This window comes from Silurus meridionalis, chromosome 3, assembly GCF_014805685.1.
Source record: "Silurus meridionalis isolate SWU-2019-XX chromosome 3, ASM1480568v1, whole genome shotgun sequence".
Taxonomy (NCBI): Eukaryota; Metazoa; Chordata; class Actinopteri; order Siluriformes; family Siluridae; genus Silurus; species Silurus meridionalis.
The window spans coordinates 28,943,461-28,968,424 of record NC_060886.1 but is presented as its reverse complement, the minus strand read 5'-3'; the positions used below and the strand labels follow the sequence as shown (position 1 = coordinate 28,968,424).

The following is a 24,964-nucleotide window of genomic DNA, read 5'->3' as shown; positions in this document are numbered from 1 at the left end:
TGCAATTTATTACACTATCCTTCAGGTTAACAAAGCTGCAAACCCTCTAATCCTGGTCCATGGCTCGAGTTTCAGATAAAATCGTATGGTTTTTATCGATCTGGCAGGCGGTTTTGTCGTCTCGTGAATTTTCAGACTCGATTAATCCTAGTGGGTTGGAGTAATTCTGATGGAAATTATATGGATGAGGATTAAAGAAATACACACTTTTTTTTTCCCGGAAAAAAAAAATAAAAATCCAAAATTGTTATGCATTTCTCAGAAAAATATTTTATCCATAATTCTTCTTGGGTCTAGTTGCATATCTAATATAAAATATCTCTTGTGCATGTTACATAACCTCTAATTTGTACTTAAGGGAAGTCTTATTAGAGAAAATAATGTAGTTGTAGTTTTATATAAATATATTTTCATATTCATACATGCACTATATGGACAAAAAAAGTGCAACACCAGATTGAACCATGCGTGGTTCTTCCCAAACCTGGAATTTTTTCCTACTACCAGACCGAACCTTTTCCAGCATGACAACACCCCATGCACAAAGCTCCATAAGATATAGTGTAGTATATACACTATATTTCCCATAGTATTGGGTCACCTGGACCTGGCACTTGAAAACCCAAACCTATGCTCAAAAATCACATGCCGTACTTATGACCGGGTGACCCAAAAAAATAGTGAATAGTGAAAAATAGTGATATATATATATATATATATATAGATTGTAAGATTCACCATTCGGTAAAAAAAACAATTTTTGTTGTAACAATATTGTTATAAGGAGATACACTAAACTTTTATTTCATTTGTGACCTGTATTTTCTATGTAGATTGATTTCTTGTCGCTAAACTTTTTCTCGAGCATATTACAACACTACGAAGACCGAGGTGTGTCCTGAGAGTCACAGAATAGAGATTAACATGGCAGAGGCAGAGCTGCATCTTCCTGGAGACAAACCAGGATTTTTTATTTATTTATATTGTTTAGGAATATTGTTTTATTATATATATTCCAGTATACAGAATAATGCTACCATTTACATTTTTTCAGTTGTTTTTCCAATTTCCAATTGGATCAGAGTGGACTTAAAGGAAAGCCGCAGGAGACTATTTACTGTGTATACAACATTGAACAAAGTATTGCCTAATAAATGGATGAGGAAACACTGAGTGCAATTACAAGGCAATTACTGTTTTAGCCAGATGAGGAATAAGTTACCCATGGACAATGATGGAGTCATTTGTTTTTTGTGCTTCTTTTTTTCGTCTAATGAACAATGCAAAACCATTATATTGTATGTAGTTAGACGGCAAACAGCATATAGAGATTTATTAGCTATAACAGGTATAGAATCAATCGCGAATAATATACTGGATTTCATCATATCGCACAATCTCTCGTTTTTAATTTTTCATATCTTTTTGCTTTTCCTAGTGATACAGTAGCCAAGGTCTTTCCAGACTTCTCTGTCCTTAGGCAGCGCCCCCTGTGGGAATCCCCAGATGTTCTCAAGCTGAATTGGAGACACGAAACTTTGCAGCAGGTCCAGAGTTTGGCCCTGGGTCTCTCTTTCCAGTGGGATGTTATTGATACAGCTCTAGTGAGACTAGTGAGAGGGCATTCTTTGTAAAGTGCCGAAGATTTAAGACTAGATCTGTTTTAAGAGAGACAGAAAGACCCCGGGCCAGGCTGAAGGCCTGCTGGAGATCCTTACAGAGGTTGTTTGAGGACAAGGGGATTTTTCAGCTAGTGGAGAAATTATATTTTACAACAGGGCATCTTTGTAAGGTACCCAAACTACCACAATGGACACCTCTGAATATAGCAAAGGTGACCTGGATTAACGAGATGACCTTGACTTCCAATCTGACCTGGAATACCAAACTGACCTAGATTAACAAAATAACCTGGATTATTGATAAGACCTAGATTGCCAATTTTACCTGGATTCCAAACTGACCTTGACTACCAAGAATACCTGGATTACCAATATGACCTGGATTACAGTTAACAGTATGACCTGGATTATCAAAATGAACTGGATTACCATTAACACGATGAACTGGATTGGCAAAATGACCTGAATTACTTAAAAGACCTGCATTACCAAGAAGACGTGGATTACCAAAATGAACTAGATTACTATTAACAAGATAATCTGGATTACCAAATTGACATGGATTAGCTTGATAACCGGGATTTATAAAATGACCTGGATTGCCAAGATAACCCTTTAACTGGAGTAATTCTATGATTGATGTAAGCATCCTGTTTCTGGGAGCAACCTGTGGACTCAAATTTGGAGGTGCTCTACTTTGTCCTCGGTACATCTCTCAAAAAGAAACCAGATTGCAATAAGTAATGGTACACTTTCCACAACACATATCCCAGTACACATCATCAGCCTTTTTTAAACCCCACAACATATTTATAGTCTTAGGTATCAAACTTTCATGAAACAACTTTAAAAGCCTGTACAATGGTTCCATACCCTGCGATCCCTAACTTTTCCTCCTGAATTCAAGTATTGGATGAAATCTTCTCTTCAGAACTAGAAGTTCCAGAACTTCAAGCTTAGAACTTTAATAGATTAATAAGGACCACTATCCCAACAGCCAGATTCTTCCTGTAGCCTTATCACCATGTAAGATTCTAACCATCCCAGTAACCATAGCCACAGAGATGATTTATAAAACATCAGAGGTTTATGGCTTACCACATTCCGTGGCTTCTGCAGACATCTAATACAATTTCACAGCCTGGTTTTAGGAGCTTGTTTCTCCTAATAATGTCCCACAGACTATCTCCAACATTAACACTGAAGTCCCCTAGGACAACTGCGGAAGTACCCTCTCAAGCGCCTGATCCATGTTCTTCTTTGTAGCAAGAACTTTGAATGTTCCTTCCTGTGATTTAAAATTTCACTGAAGCATACCTCTTGTCTGCCTGAATATAATGAGGTCCTCTTTCTGAGAAAAAGTAGGTGTTCTTTCACCTGCCTGAGAATGTAGACAGCTCTGATCAAGATGTTCCTCTGAACAAGCCCAGTTTATCCAAGAATGTTCATCAAAATCCTGCTGCATGATTGGCACTGCACCCGACTTTTATGGGGGGCTTATGATGATCATTGTGAAGGATTCTATAGGAGCATTGAACCCATGGGTTCCTTAAAGATTTTACATCCTTTGGCAATACCACTGTGCAATTCCATGTATAAGGAAAACCTAACAATATATATTTCTGATATAATTGAAACACAATCTCAAATTTCCCAGATTTTTTATGAGTGAAGAAGCTTGAAATTACTTTTTTCGATTTGGCTAGAGCGTCACGACAAAATTGTAAAAGCAGACAAACGTAGCAGCGTATATGCAGTATGATATGTTGGGACGCTGCCAGGATCTATGCATCTCCTGCCTGGTGAGATGCCTTACTCTAGTCAGTGGTCGACAGTTCAGGTGTCTCGTCCAAGCGACCACTGCCACGTACAAAAACACTAAGTTTCTACAATATTGTAAATTGCTCTGTTTTGCTAACTTATGTAGGGGTGTTAAATTATTAACAAATTACAGTGTTCTACCCCCATACTGGTCACCATTCTTTAAGACTCCTGGGTTGCCTGGTTTATGTAAATATATTTATTTATATACTATGGTTATTTAGTGTTCAATAGAATTGGGAGGCAGAGCTTTATAGTAGGTCAAGATCTTTCAATCCAACTAGTGTGAACCATATCTTTGTACACAGGAGCATTTTCATGCTGGAACATGCATTACGACTGATTTTTCTCGCAATTGCGAGTTTATAACTCATTTGCAACACTTTCTGGCAAAGCACTTAATAGGCTTCTATATCTATTATAACATATGCAAAACGGAAAGAATTATCATGCCAAAGAGTCAAACTTGTCAGACAGTGTTTCTGGACTAACAGCAATATTTCTGCAAGTTAAATTTCCCTAGGACAGACGTCAGAATTGTGTAAAACTAAAATTGGTAGTTCTGCCCCATTGCATAATGGCAGTGAGGCATTTTCTCAAAGGATTTAACAAACCAATTATATAAACTGTATTTCTGCTAACTGAGACAATGCAGTGCACAAGCAAGTGCTTTGTCTGCGAGTGGAGAAATCAGTTGTGCAATATTATCAATCATTTTTGGTCAGAAAAACACAAAGAAATGTGTGCAGGACCACTCTTGGATTTCTCAGGTGGGTAATGATGGATGGGTGTCTTCTAAGTGCTAATGGAAAAAGAAGGCACAACAAGCTGTTGTACTCGACTGGGGTGCGTATCGAGCGTTTCCGGAATCGCGGATAGCTGTTGAAACTTCATCAGACTTCAAAACAAACTTCATCAAAACCCACTAGCTCAGTGTTTGGCGGAGTCTTGGCAGGTTTGGACACAAGTTTATAGTTTATTGATGAAATCCCAAAGGACAAGGCAAAACCAAATAAAAGATACAGCCGCATTCTCGAATTATCAACAAATGAGCGGGGGCTCAAAGAAATGAACTTTCTCTTTTGTTGGTTTTACTAAACCCACTCTTTTCACAGAACGCAAGTCATTAAATTAACGCAAGTTAGCCAAGTTATTTATAGTAAGGCGTAATTCTGTCGGCTTTCCAAGTCGTTTTCTCAACTACTGCATTGCGATAACGCGCTTTCAAATCGATCCACTTTGAAGTGCGAAGTTCGAAAAGCTACGTTTTCGTTGACTCGAAATGCCGTCTTGGCGGGGGTGGGAGGGCGCTTGGTGGTACGGTATCTACTCAGCACGAACATACAGTTTAGAGTCAGTTCAACAGCAAACTGAATATTTGGAGAAGAAGAAACGATGGAAGAAACTCCAGACTCGACCTTGCCTCGAATTGTAGTAGATCTCAATCAGTGTTTGACTCATTAATATCATTCTATTATTAGGTCCCCTGGTGGTCTAGTGGTCCAGCCAGGCCTGGGTTCGATCCCCAGGGAACCAACCCCAGCCACTCTTAGTGCCGGTCCCAAGCCCGGATAAATGGGGAGGGTTGCGTTAGGAAGGGCATCCAGCGTAAAAACGTGCCAAATCAAAAATGCGGATCCGCTGTGGCGCCCCCTAATGGGAGAAGCCGAAAGAAAGTTTAATAGATCAGTTAGTCACATTCGAGTCTTTTCACATGAACTGATTTGATTAAGTAAAGAGTCTTGTGACAAAAATGATAATAGGATTATTATAGTTATAATAAATCATAGTACTTTAGATACTTAAGTACACTTGAAGGCAAATACTTTTGTACTTTTACTCAAGTAAAAATTTTAAGGGGGCACTTTTATTTTTACTGGAGTCTTTACTTTAACTCAACTATAAGACTTGTGTTCTTCATCCAACAAGAATACTATTGAAAGAACAACCATGTGTTGAGGGTTGATAGGACGATATATTAATAGGATTACTACTGTAGCTTTCCCACAATGGGTTCTTTTGCTGAAAAGTGAAAACTTCCTTTGCTTTGTCGACCTGCAAAATGACATTTCTACTATTTTTCGTTATTGAACCAGAAGAACATGACTGGGCATATAAATGTTTGACGTTCTAGGGAAAAGAAATGTGTGCAATTGATTTTTTTTTATTATTATTTTATTTCAGATTTGAAGATCTGATCACGTCGCATGAAAAGCGGAACGAAGGCAAAAGAGAAATGAGATACTGGCAAAGCGATGGGCTTTAATCAGCGGATTCTGAGATGCAAGCAAACGGGGTGAGAAAGGGGTTTGTGGGGTGGTTTTAGGTGTAGGGTATTTGTGTTGAGAGCTGCAGAAGCGTAGGCGTCTGTCTTCTCAGCCCTTCTTAGTCCCGCTGAGCCCAGAGGCTGAGACATGACAGCAGTGGAGCTGGCCTCTTTTTAATGGCCATCACTTTCAGACAGGCAGAGAGGCACTTGCTCGCACTACGGTTCTTTCTTCTTCTCTGACTTTTGTCCACTTTTCCTTTTTTCCCCACATCCTGTTCTTTCTACTCCTCTTCCCCTACTTCTTTCTGTCAACCCGGCTTACCTGAGAATCTGTGTGGGTTTTTTTACACTATTATTTCATGCTGCTTAGAAGTTTTCAGTTTTTTAAGTAATAAAATCAAATAGAATAAAAAAAAAAAAGCCCTGGACTGAAGGATCCAGAAGGTTTCAGCTAACACCATTTACACCAGGGGAAAAAAAGCGTCTTTGATGAGCGACACCACCAAGCGAGCTTGGAGAGAGATGTTAATGAGGGAATCTTGTGATGCTAATGAGGGAGAACCAGGATGAAGTGGCCTGACACCCATGAAGGCGATAATAAGAAAGGGAACGATTCTGTGAAGGTCTCGGTACGAGCTCCAGAAAGTATGCAAGCTAATTCTCTCCGACCTCGACAGTCGAGAGCAGATGAAATAGATCGCAACTATCTCCAGCAACTTTTTGTGCTGCTTTTGTTAGTAGCTTGCATATTGGGAAGAACTAGAAATACAGTTAGCCATTTGCTAAACGTGGCAGGTAATGAAACAGGAAGTGGATGCAACTGTAGAGATTATTTTGAATGAACAATGACAAGAATGGACAGAGATCCAACGTGGAAGGACAAAAGGACAAGTAAAGATTAATGGACCATATGAATTAAGTGCAGAAACAAACACGTGACAACAGTGGCTGATGGGATGTGTAGCCTTTTGGCTTAACCCCGGCATGCTAATGGTGATTGCTATCAAAATGTTTCATGATTGATGATGCTAACTGGTGCTATTCTGACCACTTCTGCGAGACGATTGACGTGACGTACGTTTGACATGAGGCAACACGTTGTTCGCGGTGTTTCGTGTGGCACGTGAGCTTCAAGTCTGGAAGAACATCACTGGAAGATGAGAGATCAGGAAGACCTTAAAGGAGCTCAACTCCTGAAAATGTGGAAAAAATTTGGCAACTTGTGCATGATGATCGTCGTAGAACAATCCACAAGATCTCACTTTACGCGCCAGATTTGCTTGCGGACTTAGCGCTTTGAAAAGAAGGTCACGTTCCAGAAGTGGCAGAAGGTCCAGGTTAAGTTCCAGAAGTTGAAGAAACTCCGGGATTGAATTGTATTGCTGTGCAAGGTCACTATTTTGAAGGTGTGTAAAAGTACTGGAAACATTTTTAAACCACCTCGCAGCCCTGAACCACCATATAACATCTCATTCTTGATAAGCCTGGCGAATTACTTCACAAGCATTTATATTTTATTTTATTTACTGTGCCTACATTTTATGGACAAACATCTGTGGACACCTGACCATATCATTTTGTATCTTCTTTTTCAACAAATTTAGCCCCCAAATGTTCTCTTATAGCAACCTCCATACTTCTGGGATGATGTTCCCCAAGGTTTTGGAGTGCGCTTCCAATGTTTTGTGAGTTTCCATTCAGCCACAAGGGTGGTAGTAAAGTCAGATGCTGATAGACGTGAGGTGAGGAGGCATGGGGTGCCTTTCCAATTTAACTCAGAGGTTTTTAATAGCATTTAATAAATTATTAAATTCTATAGCAGGCCACTCAAGATCTTCTACTCCAACCCATGTAAAGCATATCTTCATGGATCTCAATTTGTGCACAGAATTGCTATTGCAAAGTTTGGATTTACTAGTTTTACATTTTGTGGGCACCATTTGGAAAAAGAACCCCATATGTCTAAAAACAGTCGTGTCCCAATACTTTCATCTATATAGTGTAGTTCATTTGGTCAGGGACTAAAAGTAAGATCAAGAAGAACATGTATGTACTTTCAACTCCGTAATATTGAAATCGTATTAACTTTTTCCGAAGATGATGCAGAAAAATAGATTTGGTGAGTGGGCCGAGCAGTTATTGCTCCTTCTATTCTGACATTTAGGCTACAGTTCAATCAGTTTGACACTTTCAATGGACAAAATCGAAGAAAAGTCAAGGTAATAAAGATACGACATGCACGGCTCACTGTATTTCAGGAGGCATCTTGAGACGCAAGGAGTGTATCGCGACGCAGCAGAGAGGCATGCGAATGCATTTTACTTTCACGCTGGCGCTAACGAGCAGTCGAATGGAACTCGTAGGGGGTAAATATACGACAGTATTCATCAACGTGACATTTTGGGAAGCACCCAAATTTGTTTGAAAATGCTGTGGACAAAGGCAAGAGGATATACATTTTTTTTACTTTTTATAAATAAGTAAGTATTTTAAATAAATAAACAACAAATAAATAAATAAATGCATAAAATTAAGAATTAATAAATAAATTGTTTCAAGCACATTTAAGGTTAAAAAGCAAATTCTTTGTCTGGATGTAAGGTTTCTATCTAATTCAATTGAATGCTTCACATATGTATTTAAAAAAAAATAATATTTCATAATTACACACTGTATATATATTTGGACATCTGACTTATATGCTACCAATGCTCCTGTGCACAAATTGAGCTCTATGAAGATGTGCTTTGTGTGAGTTGGAGTGGAGAAGATCTCCTGCTATAGCGCTCAGACTTCAACCCCATTGAACACCGTTGGGATGAATTGGAACACTGGCTGCATCCCAACGCTGTTGTAGCTGAAAATCTCCACATGCACACTCCAACATCTAGTGTAAAATCTTCCCAGAAGAGTGGAGGTTTTATAACAGTGAAAGGGGACTACATGTTGAAATTGGATGTTTAGGTAGAACATATACGAATATATGGTCAGGTGTCAAAACTGTATAAATATTATTATTAATATTAATAACAATAATATTTGCAAATAATATAAATAAAAATGTGATTATAAAATATAGTAATTAAACTACAATTGTTGAGTTATTAAATAAAAACAATTAAATCAATAATAAGAATAATAAGAATTCTAAAAATCAGTAGACCAGTATGGTAAGACACGTACGAATATGTGGTCAGGTGTCAAAACTGTCACTATGTCCAAGCAAAAAGTATTAAAATAATAATAATAATAATAATAATAATAATAATACATATTATTGATATTATTATTATTATTATTATTATTATTAACAACCACAATAGTTAGTAAAAACAATAATAAAACTTTTGTTGCAAATTATTTTTAATTATAAATAAAAAATATTAGTATAAAATATTTCATTATTATAATATATATTATATAAATAATATTATTATTAATCATTATTATTTATTTATTATGATTTATTATTATTATAACTATAATATTAATACTAATAACAATAATAAAACTGATGTTGCAAATTATTATTAATTATAAATAAAAGTATTATAATATATATGAATTAAAATAGATAACTGTTAGTTATTATTTAAAAAAACATCAATTATAATAATAAAAAATAATAATCATTCAAAGATTTAGTAGACTGGTAAGGTAAGCTGGTACAGTAAATACTTATAATATAGGATTTCCATATGCTAAAAAAAAGATTAGTCTCCTATAAACATAATGTTTGAATAAATGTAAAACAGGAATTTTCTGGGTCTCTAGAGTGTTTTTTTTTAACGTATAAGAATATATATAAAGTATAATTATACACATACAGTCCTAGTCCCTGTCCATGAAGTTGTAAGAGAATTCTAATTTGCAGTCATGTGATCAGATAACATCACCCTGATGCATTTCTGACACGCTCCCTGAGCCAGCCCACGGGGAGTCTGAATGCAGCCGAGAACGAGGCGATTGAAAAATAAAAGTGTGCTAATTTCAGCTTTTCCAGCCAGGAGATACAATGGATTTTGGCAGCGTAATGAATATTTCCTGTTTCGCCCCGCCGAGCCACTGTACTTCTATGTGGCTAATTAGTTAGGACGCATCAGTCGTCTAATCACAGGACCCTAAAAAAAAGGAAAGATCTCGTTTTGTAGCGTTGACGTTTCTACAGCTCTTTTTTTAAGCCGAACACTTTGAAATGAACAGAGAAATGATAATGAAACTAATTTACAGCGTGCTATTTTTTTCCACTTTCAAAAGAATTGCCCTGAATACCCACATGGACTAGAGTCACCTTGAACAACCTTGTCTAATTTCCTGAATCTCTTCTCCAGCTCTATATTCACTGGACATGTCCTCCAAACATCTGGTTGGTTAACTGGACCAATCCAAAATAAAATAAAATAAACATTAACTGTCTTTTGGTAGAAGAACTTTTAGTATTTGCTAGAACCTCTTATGTACCCTCGTATACATGTCCTTGGTGATTCATTAACTGCTTTCGATTAATTCGGGAACCCAAACAAAAATGCGCGAGAAGTTCTGACCTAAATAAAGTCTCCCCGAAAGTCTTTTCTCCAAATGAGGACCATATATTTTCCGTGACACTACTGCTGTGCGTCTGGCACACTGAACTGCCGGGCCAATTACTCTTCACTAGTTCACCCCCAAAAAAAGTTTGAACAAGTTTCACTGCTGCTATGACCACAAGGTATGACTAGAACTATAATTTATCCGAAGAAGTCAACGTCTCTGAGAAACCTAGGTGCTGGAGATAAATATTGATAGCATAACAACAACGTTAAGCTTAGACAATAAGGTTTATTACCGCAATTAGCTTAGAATCTGATTGGCGCAATGGTGCTCAATGGGTTTGTACAACCTGACAACTGGGACCTGATATTTACAAGGTGGTATCAAAAGGTTTAGAGACCAATGGTGCTAACTGGTGCTGTTCTGACCACGTTCGTTACCACATCTACGATTGAAACTGCCACAGAGACGTTTGACATGCCATTCGGCAAGTTGACGGTGTGCAAACGTATATAAATAAAGTACTTGATACCACCTCGTATATTAAGACGTATCTCCAAGACTTTGCTTTCTGAACATCCCGTTCCACGTTTACTCCTCATTTGAACTCTTCTGGGAAGATGTTCCACCAGATTTGGAGGTTGCTAATGGAGAGTTCTGCTCATTCAGCCATAAGTAAAGTCAGGTAGTGATATAAGGAGGTGAGCAGTCCTGGGGTGCAGTTCCAATTCATCCTAAAGGTGTTCAATAGGGTTGAGATCAGAGCTCTATAGCAGGAGATCGTCTCCAATACCATATAAACCATAGAGCTTTGCTTTGTGGACCAGGGATATAGGTTTGGGTCTCTTCAAGCGAATTGAAAATTCTTTTGGACGCAACCACATCCAAGGACATTTTATACAACCGTGTTTTGGGAAGGATTGCATGCGGCCAAAAAAACAATACTTTTGTTCAAATAGTGTTTTTATACCTTGCTCAAAAACTCCTTTTCAGCCAGATTCGCCATGTCAGAGAATGCCGGATTGGTCTCGCCGTCTTCACGTCTTCTATACTTCTGGGCAGAACGCCATTTCCAGCCATCCAGCACTCTTCCAATCCATAACATGCCAATCATAGCTTTGATAGGTGTGAAATACAGCCATTACCTTTTGTGGTATCATGAATCTTCATCCCTGGAAGCCATGTGCTGTTGCCAGGAGATAGAGGATCCTACAATCCCTCATCCAGCCCATCCCCCCCCTCCCCTCCCCTCCCACAGCCAGGCAGTATCAGACGGTATGTTTTTCCCAGTATTTAATCGGGGGTTCAGCAGAATAAAATCCTTAGGGACGAGTGTAATTGCTGGTGAAAAGTTGCCTGCCGTCAGTTTGGGAAGAAACTTTGTAAAAAAATAAAAAATAAATAAAATGCCTGAAAACAACATTTATTTCTAGGGAAATGTTTATTGGGTTTCATTAGATTTTATTTGTATAGCACTGTTAAACAATGGGGAAAAAAAATTAGCTTTACAGAAATCCGGATGAAGATTATGATTTAGATTTCGAATGCCTCCAAAGACAGGGAGAAGACAATAGTGAGGAAAGACTCCCTGAGATAATATAAGGAAGAGAGACTCTTACCCGCAATCCTTTTTTTTTTTTTTTTTACAGAATTGTTCTATATTAGTTTGCTTACAAGGCTGAAGAAGGTTTTTTTTTTTCGTCTAAATCTTTAACGTTTATCTCTTACTTAAGCTGCAGTAACTCTTTCACTAGGACGTCATGGTCAAGTTGGTTATACAGGTCATTCACTCACAATGAACACAAAATGTATCCAGTATTTCGGGGTAAACCAAAAAAAAAGGACAACACACCATTAACTTTTCTATATCCACAAGATATAAAAGTATTGTATATTGAATAAAAAACTAAGCATGAGATTTTTTCTTTCATTTAAACTAGGACTTAAACGGACTTTTCCAGCCGTCTGTGGTTCTTCTCCAAACTGTTACCACAAAACTGGAAGCACACAATTGTACAAGACGTCTTTGGATGTGGTATAAGACAATTTGTGTTCACTTGAACTTGGAAACCCAAACCTGTTCCAGCATGGCATGCGCAAAGCGAGCTCCATGAAGATATACTTTACATGGGCTGGAGTGGAAGATCTTGAGTAGCCTGCTATAGAGCTCTGATCTTAACCCTATTAAACACCTTTGGGATTTATATAAACACTGACTGCACCCCAGACCTCCTCACCTTCATTAATACCTGACTTTACTAACACCCTTGTGGCTGAGAAACACAAACCCTTTCTTTCGGCTTCTCCCATCAGGGGCCGTCACAGCGGATCATCCGCATGTTTGATTTGGCGCATGTTTTTACGCTGGATGCCCTTTCTAACGCAACCCTCCCCATTTATCCGGGCTCGGGACCGGCACTAAGAGTGGCTGGGGTCAGTTCCCTGACCGGGGATTGAACCTGGGCTGTAGCGGCGAGAGCGCCACATCCTAACCACTAGGGTCATATATATATATATATATTTAGCCGCGTCTGTGAATAGTCTATCAACAAAGAAACGCAATCAATGATCAAGGTCATAAAAAATGATAATCAATTAAACCCAGAGACCCCACCAAATCTCAAGGGCCCAGAGTGGCAGTTGCTCAAGGCCCCAAAGTGGCAGTTTGATGTGGTTGGGATTAAAACTCACAACCTTTGGAGCAGATCATCGCAGTTGTACTGTATGAATGAGATATATTTAATTCGCTGTGGATAAAAGTGTCTGCCAAATACCATATGTGAAAAAAATTGGTTCAATAAAGATTTCGACACCGTGTGCAGAAAAAAGAAGCTTTATATGGTCCTATGTAATTACTAAAGCCTATTTTTTTTTTCTCATTTCATACAAATGTGCATTACTGTCTTTGGGAAGGGAATTATGAAAATTGGTGTATTCATAAAAATAAAAAAAAAAACATCTATAGACTGAAAGATAGAGAGAGAGAAACGGAGAGAATTACCACATTCGTCCTTTGGCCTTCATTTGTGTAATAGCATCTTGTGACGCAAAGGCAGATTATCCGTCCCATCTAAACCTTTGTATAGAATAGCTAACTGATTGATCAGTATTCAGGTGGCCTGTCGAGCTCAAGGCCAACTATTACACCATTATTATAATGTTTAGAGACCGAGCGATACGTTCATTACCATTCAGAACACCTGCGCCACCAGCGCCCACGGGTTCATCATATCATCAGGATCCAGCTGAGATGCTCGACATTGTAATTCTGTACATCTGCTCCGACCTGTAGAAATCAGTTTTTTTTTTTTTCTATTTAGACTTGCTGGAAGTTGAAATCCAGGGTGTTCTCTTATACAGGCTGACAGAAGCCTGGAGCAAAGAGGTACCATGAGATAAAGCTGTACTATTGCAGCAAAATACAGACTTTTACATGATATTTGAATTAACTATGAGAGATTTCATATTGATATGTACACGCTGATACGTCCAATTGTTCCAATTCCATCCTTGCACAATGAATACATGAAATTAGATCATTCCTGCTGTCAAGAAAGTCCATGAAGCTTCGAGATGAAGTTGTTAGGAGGATTAAACAATGGTGATAGTTTGAAAAAAGATCAGTAAAGCTTCTTAGGAGAACTAAAAAATTTTAAGTAAAAATGTTGACACACACTAGTACCAAGACTGAGTGGGCAAAATGGGTATTTGTCCAAAAAATGGATAAGCGACTTATGGATGAGCGACTTCGGGAAAAGGCAACGAAAAGGCTTTCGGAAAAAAGAATATATGATCTTATAAGGCAAAAGTTTAAAGCATTATGCTTGACACAAACTGATTAGCACAGGTACAGCATTTCTATAATGAAGCATGGTGGTAGTAACACAACCTCTAGGCTTGCTTTCCAAGGAACTCTAAGGGCCAGGACAGATATCTGTCAGGGATCCACCTGCCACGCACACCCTTGGAGGTTCTCACTCTGCCGCTCTCGGCGTTAATCACCGGCACCTGTTCCTTATTCCCGTTCCCCTTGAAAAGCTCCTGTTCCGGCTTTACTTGCTGTCGGACTTCCCAGATGGATATGGTGACCGGATTCTATTCCACCAGCGTTTCTGCTCCCTGTTCCGATCATATTCACTGTACGGATTACACTCGCGTTACGGATTACCTGCCTTGTGGATTTTACCCGCTGTGTGGAATCTACCCGCTTCCTGGATTTACCCTGCGTTACGATTCGTAACTCATCTAAGCTCCTGTCTTGCTTCTCAAGGTAAAGAAAAGATGATAGAGTTTCTTCCGCTGTCTACTCGTGGTCACTATCCTAACAGTATCCCATATGTTATCTATGTTCTATCAGATCAATGACCTTACCCTACACAAAGCAAAAACTGCAAATAAATCCCTTTAACAAACTTTTTTTTTTCCCCTCAGTGGTTTTAAAAACCTGAATAAACAATTCCAAAGAAATGAAGTGAAAAATCACTGCCTATCGGCATTCTTCAACTAACTTGGTAAGAATGGGAGAGAAAATTTTCAAAGCCCGAAGAGACACTTCTGAGACAACTCCAATCTACATATAATTGCTGCAAAACAACAAATCACACTGATGGAATGAATATTCATTATGTTAAGTGTTGGTGTTTATTTATGTATCTCTAAATCTTTTCAAACAATTTAGAGGACATTCGTTTTCACTTTATTTCTGTAGAAAGTCACTTCAGAAGAAGAAGGTACAACAGTTGCACTTGGAGTGCAAATAAGAAGCTACTAGCAGATTGTCAGAGATTAGACCTGCACGTGTTCATGTCTCAATGTAATATGTGATATATAAACTCTTCTTAAACACACTGAAAGCACAAACGTTGGTGCTTTTCGAACATCCCGTTCCACATTTGTTCTTATAAGAACCTCCACACTCTTTCGGAATGTTGATGTTCCACTAGTTTTTGGAGTAGCTTTCAGTGGACATTTCAGGCACAAGGTCGTTAGTAAATTCAGATACTGATGTAGCATGAGGAGGCCTGGTGTGCAATCAGCATTGCAATTTATTCCAAAGTAGATTGAGGTCAGAACTTATATAGCTCACCAGTCAAGATCTTCATGGAGCTGGTTTTGTGCACAGGGTTTGTCATTGTCGTACTGGAACAGGTTCGGGTTTTTTAATTCAAGTTAAGGGAATATTTCACATACATTTGTGTGCTTTCATGCATTTTTTTGGGTAGCAGTTTGGATAAAAATGACATTTGGCTGGAAAAGCCAGGTGTCCCAAAACTTTTTGTGTCTATATTACTATATTATTATTGTCCATTTTTTGTTATATTATTGCATTGCTTGCATTGGATCATTTCATAACAACCAGAACACCTACTTCCCAACCTGGTTAATGCTCTGAGTTACTGAGGTTGAGGTTTCAAATCAGAGTATACCAAGATGCCACATATGGGCCCTTTAGCAAGTCCCTTAACCCCTCTGTGCTCAAAAGGCGCTGTATCATGGCCGACCCTGGGCTTTGGGATATCCGGAGAAACACTGACATTAATAACTCAATCCAAATTTATGGAAAACAGTTTCCCTTTTTTCAAAACGGTGCAACCAATAGACTAAAATGGTGATGCGGATTTAAAGGGCAGCTCATTGACTCAAGAGTCCTCCTTCAGGCTGAGGTAGAAGCTCCGTTTCATCATGCTGTACTTCAAAACAGCTCCGCCATTGCAACGAGGGAAAAGGTTTAGAGAGTGAAAGCACATGCTATTCATGAACAACTGTGTGTGTGTTGTGTCCCAGGGGAAGGGCATTTGGATTTTGATGTCCTGGGAGGATGCGCTTGGGCTTTAAGAAAACCAGCAGCGCTCAACTAATCAGGTAATTTAATTGCTAATCGCTGTCATTTTCCAGATGTTGAGCACGCCTGTGGGCTGACATTACTGATGTCATTACATGATTGCGGTCTTTTAGTAACGCTAGCGATAATTCTTAAATATTTCGATTAAATATTAAGCGCGTGAGCTGGTGTACCGACAGCGCCTCCTGAGGACTGCATTCTTTATTTAGAATATACAGATTTAGATTGGCGTTTCAGTCATTTGGCAGACGAGACGTACAAAAAAAGAAAGTCTAAGTAAAAAAAAAAAATTATTTTGGGGCGTCTGTAGGCTGCGATGATGGACATGATTAGGAATAAGACGTTTTGGAAATGGGGTGATAGAGAGATGTGAATGAAATGGATTGGTCATGTGAAGTGGAGGAACATGGGGTATATCATGAGGTAGGAGAATGCTGATGATGGAGCCACCAGGAAGCAGAAAAGTGGAAGGCCAAGGAGGAGGTTTATGGATGTGTTGAGAAAAGACATGCAGGTGGATAGTTTGAAAGAGGCAGATGTAGAGGACAAAGTGGTATGGAAACAGAAGATTTTAGGAGACTTCAAATGGGGGAAAAAGAAGAAAAAGTGACGTCAAGATACCTTTAGATGTTCTTGTACCCTGCGAAATGGTGGGACAAGTCGAGTAGTTGTTGAGGACTGGCGGGAGCATGGTGCAGTTCCAGGAATTCCATTTCCATTCCATTTGGTGGAATGGTACTGGTCTGTTTTTTTGGCTTTGCAACAGGGCATCGGTGTTTTAAATGTGAAAACTACCCCAAGATAGGATCCCAGGATTCCACAACTCCTCTAGAATCTAGGTACTGTAGGTTGAGACCGGATAATGTGACATGATCAAACAAACAAACGGAAGATTGTTTAGAAATTTGAAAGTGAGCCAGAAAGCCAGCCGACAAGCCGGCTCTTTTTATGCCTCAGATATTACAATTCCAAAAATGTAAACAATTCAAGCTACCCAGTAAACACATTCTTAACATGATCAGCTCTTCTCAAATAGACTATAAAGTCAAAAGTTGGTGGAAACCTAACCATTTGGTACGTAGTTGCTTTTTAAAACATCTCAGTCTCGTTTTGCTGGTTTAGTAACTTCCACTATTCTAGGAAGATGTTCTAAGTTCTATAGCAGCTCACTCCAGAACTTCGATGATCTACATGGAGAAGATTATTAATGCCTCGAAAAGACAATACAATCCTGTACAATTGTGGTAACAGTTTGGAGAAAAACCACATCTGGAAAATCAGAAAAAGTCAGGTATCGTAATACTTTTTTTCCCATATTGTGTGTTCAAGTGAAATAATCGATGATTTTACATTGATGCTAAATAATTTGGATTATTTTACACCAACCTGAAATCGGACCTGAAGCCATAGGCTCAACAAATAACGTATCTGCGGGAACTTATGGTGTTCCGAATAGTGGACGGTGGGTACATTTTTGAACATGCAATATCTGACGCATGTTTCTTCTTGGTGAGCATTTTCATTCTGACATCTCGAACCAACAACCCGAGTCTAATCTCGCATCGATTTGGATATGAAAAGCGTCGCAGGCGAGCTCATTAGACGCCCGTAATCATTTCAGCCTCCCACTAACGTCTTCATGGACAGTTAAACATACACAGATCCATTCGATGTTTGCTTTCTACATTCCATTAAAACGAGATCAATCAAACCGCAAGCCATTAATCACCGTTCATGCGGATTAATGAAAAGTGAGATTAGACAATGATTCTGCACAGGCGCAGGAAACTTTTGTGCCGGCTTTTGTTCCGGTTTCCGTTCGTTTCCCAGTGTCCCGGTGTACAAAGAGGGCAAATTGAGTACTTAAGGCTTTTGTGGTTTGGTTGATGTTGAAAATATATTATTAAAGTTCCATTAGAGTCGGGATTTGATGCTACATGTTGCTTTTGAAAGTGACAATGTGTAGCCCAAATAATATGCATAGCATTTGAGCAGTGGAAGGCCATCAGGGCCAGCAACGGCCTTCTCTGCTGGCCTAAACTCTATCAGAATTACTGACTTACATTTGTATATATTTTTATCCATACATATGCATTCGATTATTACTAATAAAGTATTGTTTTCATTTCACAGGATCTGTTTTTCAAATGTCTGTTTATGTTTGAGTTTCTATCCAATCAGATTACAGCCGTCATATAACTGGGTCAAAGAAATCTTTCATGAGCCTTCACGATCATCACTGATGGCCCAACGGGATCAATGTTTTAAATCTGAAAGCTACCCCAAGATAGGATCCCAGGATTCCACAACTCCTCCAGAATCTAGGTACTGTAGGTTGAGACCGGATCATGTGACTCATGTGATCAAACAAACAAATGGAAGATTGTTTAGAAATTGGAAAGCCGACTAGCCGGCTCTTTTTTTGCCACACATATTACAATTACAAAAATTTAAACAATTCAAGCTACCCAGTAGACACATTCTTAATATGATCAGCTCTTCTCAAATAGACTATAAAGTCAAAAGTCAAAACTCAAGTGACCTTCACTGGAAACTGAAAACTCAATAGTAACAATGTTGAAGATGGGTTACCTTTTTATATATGGTACATAAGGCATATAGGCAAACTCCAATATCTGGTGCAACATCTTCCCAGAAGAGTGGGATCCCTACTATAATAACCTCCACTCTTCTGGGAAGATGTTGCCTTTACATTGAGAAAGATAGACAAAGAGCAATAAATAGAGGAGAATAAAAGAGACTGATATAACATCAGTACTTGCCAGATATTTCTGGAGCTCCTTTTATTCTGTAAGTCTCTTCAGCAGCCTCGCTGATAAGTTTTCTTCTTGTCCTTTCATCAATTTCGGAGGTATGTCCTGTTCTTGCTAATGCCACTGTAGGGCCCCATTTTTTCCCATTTATTAATTCTTGTTGATTCCATGGCACATCTAATGCTTTTCCACATCCTTTTGTAGTCTTCTCTTGATCAATACCTTTCAACAGAGAGATGCGGGACATGCTTTGTACACTCTTTGAGGACTGATGCGTCGCCAAATAAGACGGAAACCTAACCTAAAAAAAACAAAAACAGGAAAAAGAAAAAAGTCCTAAAAAAACCAGCTTGGATAACATGTGTATAGTGATGGTTGTACTTCTGAGCATGAGCTTGAAGGTGATTGGTGAATTCCAAGCATGGTCACTTGCCCCATTTTGAGATGCATTTGTTATATGTTTAGGTATATATACACAACTGTATACACACACACACACACACACACACACACACACACACACTATACACTATATAGACAACGTATTTACGCAGTTCCTGACTTTTCCTGCCATATGTGGTTCTTGTCCAAAGTCAAACCACAAAGCTAAAGGCAAAAAAATTGAAGACTTTTCAATGGAGATTACGTAGGACATTTATAGATTTGATTGGTCAAAGTAGAGAGCGAGAGACAGAAAGAGAGAGAGAGATAGTTATATGTAAAGATAGATAGATAGATAGATAGATAGATAGATAGATAGATAGATAGATAGATAGATAGATAGATAGATAGATAGATAGATAGATAGATAGATAGAGTACTAGTCTTCTACACATAGTTTGATTATATGGTTTGATTTATTACAGTCATTTTCTCTGAGATTGCTGTACCCGCTGTGAAAGACTGCCGTGAACATGGCTGTGCTCCACTAAGTGAGCCTAATTAGAGAACTCAAGCAGCACACTGCAAGTCGGACTTTAAGCCCGTGGCTGTCCTCAGACGACTTGAGCAGGACTAAGGGATGAGACGGGCTGCGATTTCATCTTCAAGCTTATCAGGAATGACATGATGTCATGGCGCTTGAACTCCCCCGACTTGTCCTGCTACATTCAAAAAAACTTCTTTAACAAGCGCCACACACCTGCGTCATTCCTATTCTAAAGAGCTCGTCTGAATGACTGAATCTGACCACCCCAAAGCCCTCGCCTTCACATCTGCACAACTTCCCAGACTGGCCTTGTCAGCTTGCATCACCCACGCAGATTCCTATTAATTGCTTTACTGTCGCTCATGTCTGGGGTCAGAAATAGTTTTTTTTTTACTCACGAACCAACACAGGGAATTCTTAAGCGCATGAGAGGAGGAAAAGGGGCGGGATAAAATTAAATTTTCACCAGCGCTTGTCAGAAGTGCTTACATTTTTGCCGACATTTCTTTTTTTTTTTACCGGGCCTGAACAAGGATGTTTCGAAAAATGCTTTCCCCTAAATTGCTCAGGTTATTAAAATTAAAGAGAATTGTGTTGCAACAATGACAAGGTTTAAAAATAGGGAGAATATAAAGGAAATCCACCCTCACTTGTAATGTAGCTTCGGCGTAGCTTTAATGGGCAAATAAACAGCAACAGAAGAAAACTATAATAGTTTATTCGCAATCCGTTCGGATGCAATACTTTGCGTTTCAGAATCCACACAGAGACACTATTTTGGATGGTTTGCGCTGCTGTTATTTCCGTACGAGGTTAATATCCTCTCCTGCTCTGACGTCCCGGGGTATGTGTGACTGAGGCTAACAATGACGTAGAGCAATTTTCACCGCTTCGTGAAAAGCACAAGTATAGTTTTCCACTAACATTGTATTATTGAGAAATCTCAATGAGACATCTGACCTAGAATTACTGGAGATAATAATACTTACAGAATGCAAGACTTATTTGAATACATTTAATCAAATTACATTGACAAATGAGGCAACATGGGGAGGTGGTTAAATCTGAAGGTCGTGGGTTCAAACCGCAGCTTCACCAAGTTGGGCCCTTAAGCAAGGTCTTTAACTCCGAAGCTGCTCAGTTGTATGAAGGAGATTGATCTGAGTCGCTCTGGATAAATGGGCTGCGGTGAACGTAAGTGCAATGTTGCCGGTTATTTTAATCGCGGTGGTGGTTTATTGTTTAAGGCATTGAAATTATAGAATTGGTCCTCAAGTTTAAATCCAACCAGCCACTCTTGAGCCCCTGAGCAAGGCCCTTTACTCCATAGCTGCTCAGCTATATGAATTAGATAAATGTAAGAAACTCTGGATTGAAGCCTCTGCAAAATGGCATAAATGTAAATGTGGAATAGAAGACCACTCAGACAGTAAAGCATTGAAGTTGTAGCCTTGTGGGTTTTGGGTGTATTTTTCAGCAGCAAGGATGAGGACCTAACAGGATTAAGGCAAAAATGAATACAACATGATACAAGGCAATTTTATTAGAAAGCTGTTGAAGTCTGCAATGGACTTGAGACTAGGTTAAAAGGTTACCTTCCAACAAGCAAGCAATATTGAGTGGTGCAAAAACCAAGATTGTAATGCGTGTTAGAATGTCCAAGTCAAAGCCCATACATAGGGCAAGTTCCTCACAAGGTTTCTTCATTTTCAGAAGCAAAATGGGCCAACAATATCAAGATCCACATGTGCAGAGATGATGGAGATCTTAATCAATGTTACAGATGGGGTTTGCAGCCACTCTGTGCAGTTACTCTAAGTTCAGCATGAAATCTAGCTTTATTTCATTTTTTTTTTTTTTTTTGCTTACGGTTCTTGGAGGGTTTGAAGTCTGGAGGTCACTTACGTTCAAAGAAACATGAGCGTCTGAGTCTCCTACATGTATTATATATTTATATGGTTTCAAAAATAAAATTCATAGACCCTTATTTACCTCAACGTCTGTTCAATTTTGAATAAATGCAACAGAATGAAGCGTACACATTTCACTACAGCACAGTCCATGAATAATAAACCACTTCATCCTGACATTCACCCTGACAAGGCAGCATCTCGTTGCTCTTCAGAATTAAAACATGAAGTTGCTCTTATGACTCTGTACTCAATTTAGAGTGTTTAAAATACAACCGGGCGTGTGAGACACGGCAGTAATGCAAGGTCAGCTTCGAGTCCATTGTGCACGGAGCTCAGTCGCTTGCAATAATGTGCGACGGATGAGATTTCCCTAGGACTCCCTAGGATGGAGGCCAAATTCAAATCCTGGAGGCTCTTCTGTAGTTTTGGCCAGGTAAGCTGGCTTATGTTGAGGACAGATGGAGAACCCACAGAAGAGCTGGAATCTATGGAACCTTCTAAATGGTGTGGCAGGTGGTGATAACGGGACTGTAAATGCAAACAAACATGCAAGAAATTGCTTTTTTTTTGCACAAGAACTGGGGCATGAATGCTGAATATGAACTTTCTTAACTTATATTTTATTCAAATAAAGCATATAAATTACAAGTTTTGGAAAAGATACATGGGGACATTTTTTTTATAAAAAAAAGAAATGATTATTTTTTTCAATATATTTAGTGCAACTTTATTTTGTTTAGAATAAATAATTATTATATGATTAATTGTATAAATTCATCGACAAACAATAATACATAAATTTACTATTAAAAAAATCCCCCTTTAGTTTGTAATTCTTTGCTTTGCCTCTTGTAAAACTTGCCGAAGGTGTTCTTCACTAGTTGGAGATTTCACACGTGAACTAGGAGACACAAATCAGTTCCAGCATGACGATGACCCAGTGCACCACAAGCTCCATGAAGATATGGTTTACATGGGAAGGAGTGAAAGATCTCCTGCTATAGATCTGAAACACTACTGAACACCTTTGGGATAAAATTGGAACACTGACAGCACTTCAGGCCTCCTCACCTCACCTACATATGTAAGCCCACCTGACTTTACTTACACCCTTGTAGCTGAATAAGCACAAATCTCCACAATATCTCATTAATGTTCAAAAAGCACATATGAAAAAAATCAAGGGTTTGGGAACCAGTTTTACTGATCAAATGTAGTTTTTGGTATCAGAAACTCGCTCCAAACTTCTGATGGACGATGAAGAATGTATGTTCTCTGAATGAAACTAACATTCAGACTAACAACTATAAGAAATAATCAGAATCTATGTTGAAATGGGATTCAAGACATACACCAGATTGCTGCATGAACGGAGCCCGTGGTCTGCGATGGCGTTTTAATATTCGTTCGCCATGCTTAAGGTAACAACGAAGGTAACTAGGGGCGAGAATCCGACCTTGGAAGTTCGAAATTGCAGATTAAATCTCATTTTGCTCGTCCGATTGCACACTTTCTATCTACTCTCAGTGTGACCTTTTGTCACCGATGTGATTAAATTGTAATGGAAGGATTTAAGAGCATTACAGATCGCTCCAGTTCTGCTGAGATAGAGCCCTTTTGGGATAGCATAAAAAAAAAAAGAGGTTCATGGATTAGACAGGTTCAAGGTTGAGATCAGAAAAAGAGCTAGTATAGCTAGCATTAGCTATTCTATATTTTTATGACTCCAAGACAATGATATTGGGCAAACAGAGATGGGAAGCATCCCACGATTAAAGAGAATCTCTTTTGCAGTTTCAGACGTTGCCTCATCATCCGCTTTGAGGAGGAAATGACGCTCTATATGGAAACTTCTTCCTAAGATCCGTTTAATGCTTTCAATACAGTGTTAAAGAAATTCTAGTGAAGGGCAGACCTTTGAACCATTTCATCTTGGGAACAAGTGCAGTATTTCTGTAATAAATATTTTAAAGACAAGGTTTGGTTCAGCAAATCTGTATTTCATTTCTCACCTCAGGAAATGTTGTGTTATTTCCAAAACAAACATGGCACCCAATGTACAAGGTTGGATGTGTGATCTGGAGAACCTGGAGGTTGCCAGAGGAGCGGGGGCCGATTTTAAAGAAAATATCTCTTCCTTTCATTGAAACGTTGACCTCAGGCACAGCCCAGATCACAGTTTATTACAAGACAGGTTACAGACAACTTCATTGATTGTCTTTTGCATGCTTTAGAATAGCTCTTCCTTCACTCAATTGACGTTCCCCTCAATTCTGGATTGCACTTGTGGAGATTTGTGCTCATTCAACCATCAAGGCGTTAGTAAAGTCAAATATTGATGTAGGGTCACGAGGCCTGGGGTGCAGTCAGCATTTCAATGCATGTTGTTCAATAGGGTTAGAGCTCTATAGCTGGCCACTCAAGATCTCGGACCTATAGCTTCATGGAGCTCGCTTGGGCACAAGGTTATTGTCTTGTTGGAACAGGTTTGGGTCTCCAAGTTCAAGTAAAATGAACAGCTAATGGTACCACATCCAAAGATATGTTATATAATTGTGTGCCTTTAAATGTTGATGTTTGGGGAAGAACCTCATGTGGTTTGAAAATTCAGGTAACATTCACCAATGATCTGAAAATGTAATTCTATACTGTATTGATAAAATATAAAAATGAGAAAACTATTATGGAAAAAAATTATAATTATAATTATATATATATATATATATATATATATATATATATATATATATTTTTTTTTTTTTTTTTATTAATTAATTTATTATTTTTTTCATAATAATCTCATTTTTATATATATTATTTTTCTAATTTTTTTTATATTAATTAAAAATCTTTTTCCATAATTTTCTCATTTTTATATATATTATTTTTCTCATTTATATATAATTTGTATTCATTATTTGGGCAACATCCATAAACAACATTTAACAACTCTCACCTCTAATCACACATCAATATTATTCATTATACCAGGCATCCATAAGGTCAGAAACCAATGAGATTCAAGCTACTATGCTCAGTTTGTTGCATATATTATTCACATGTTGACCCGTATGATCTATGCTAATCTCTTCGCAGCTAAATCATGCTTTTTTGGGGTTTTTTTGGTGGATTTTCCTCAAAAATATTCGGATGGATATGTTTGCTGAACCTATTCCCTCTGGTTGCTGTATAAATCGATTGGATCCAGTTTCATCACAAAAACCCTAGAAATCAATATCTGACATGTGGAGCCAGAACCCACTTT

At 38.4% G+C, this 24,964-nt stretch overlaps 1 long non-coding RNA gene across 1 annotated transcript in view; it reads right to left on the bottom strand.

The window, feature by feature from the left end:
• LOC124383100 overlaps positions 1-24,964 on the bottom strand; it is a 55,243-nt gene that overhangs the window by 5,713 nt on the left and 24,566 nt on the right. The gene's annotated exons all lie outside the window — the stretch shown is intronic.